Raw genomic sequence first — 1400 nt, forward strand, 5'->3', positions numbered from 1 at the left:
ACAAAGGGGAGGAGCAAACATATGAAAGCTTGCACCGCAGCTTTCAAAACCATTTCACTTGGTGCGCTGTGTGCTCTTGCTTTATGTTCTCTTTCACTTGAAAATGACCTCTAAGCAAAGGTTTCGTGCCAATGCGGTTTTGTCACAGCTCTTTGACAGTGAAAGTGACATAGAGGAGAATGTGTCTGAGACAGAGGATAATGTTGGGGAGGACCCTGATTATGAGACATCCTCCTCTGATGAGAATGAGAGCCTTAGTATTGACCCTCCCGTTGTCTCTCAACCACCAGCAGACAAGTTACCTTACAAAAATGGAAAGTTATTATAGTCCCTCTCCCCACCTGAATGACAGGTTACACTTAATGCTGGTAATGTCATCAAAATGGTTCCAGGCCCCACCAGATACACTGTCAGCCATGTCCAAGACATAAAATCAGCGTTTGAGCTCTTCGTAACACCATCAATCGAAAATGATATACTTGAGAGCCCAAACATAATACATGTTTCTGTCTTTGATAAAAGATTTAGTTTTTCTTTCCAAATGATATAAATGACAAAAAAGAAAAAAAAATTACTTAGAAATAATATAAAACCATTAAAACAGGAAAAAAAGGTCCTTCTTTTCAAGTTAGGGTCAAACTGAGAGATTTTATGGTGATTTGCATATTTTTCCAATACTAGGTGTTTTGGGTGTATGCCGGGGTTGGGGGGGGGGGGGCGGTGGTGGTGGTCATATTTCATTTAAAGGGCTATTTAGGTAGTAAACCAAGAAACGGGAAGTACCTGACACATAAAAATGGGTAGCAATTTTAATTGTAATCATTGCCTGGAGGTTGAAATAGCGTGGGTCAAATTGACCCCAAGGATAAAAGATGTCAGCAAATTTGAGGACAATACGAGGGTTGAGCCACCACCAAGAGCGGGCGGCTCAGACGGAGCTCCCGCATGAAATGTGAGCCAAGCCCTGGTGAAACTGGGAGCCGGTGGTGGGTCTTTCTCCACCATCTTCAAACCCTGAGCCTCCGGCCTAGATCTACACCTAGAGCCGGGCCTGACGCTGTGGCCTTGGCCAGTGCCAAGCTCCAGCCGAAAACCCAAACTCCAAACGTGAGCCTTGGCTCCGCATTGTTGGACAAAACAAACAAAAAAAAAAAAGGCGCCGGCGTCACAACAACAGTAGAAGGCGGATGACAACCATGAGGCGACCGATTGAGAGGGCAGCTTTTGCTTACGGCCACACCACGCTGAACGTGCCCGATCTCGTCTGATCTCGGAAGCCAAGCAGCGTCGGGCCTGGTTAGTACTTGGATGGGTGACCGCCTGGGAATACCAGGTGCTGTAAGCATTTTTGTTTTTCCCACCCCCACAATCGAGTGGTAGAAGTGGCTCCAACCTGGGCC

General features: G+C 46.2%; 1 non-coding gene across 1 annotated transcript; it reads left to right on the forward strand.

Annotated features, from left to right (window-relative positions):
• Positions 1-1226: 1226 nt before the first annotated feature.
• On the forward strand, positions 1227-1345 carry LOC116273394. The gene has a single exon (XR_004181738.1). It is a non-coding gene; the product is annotated as a 5S ribosomal RNA (ribosomal RNA).
• Positions 1346-1400: the final 55 nt, after the last annotated feature.

The sequence above is a fragment of the Papio anubis genome, unplaced genomic scaffold (genome assembly GCF_008728515.1).
Source record: "Papio anubis isolate 15944 unplaced genomic scaffold, Panubis1.0 scaffold6357, whole genome shotgun sequence".
Taxonomy (NCBI): domain Eukaryota; kingdom Metazoa; phylum Chordata; class Mammalia; order Primates; family Cercopithecidae; genus Papio; species Papio anubis.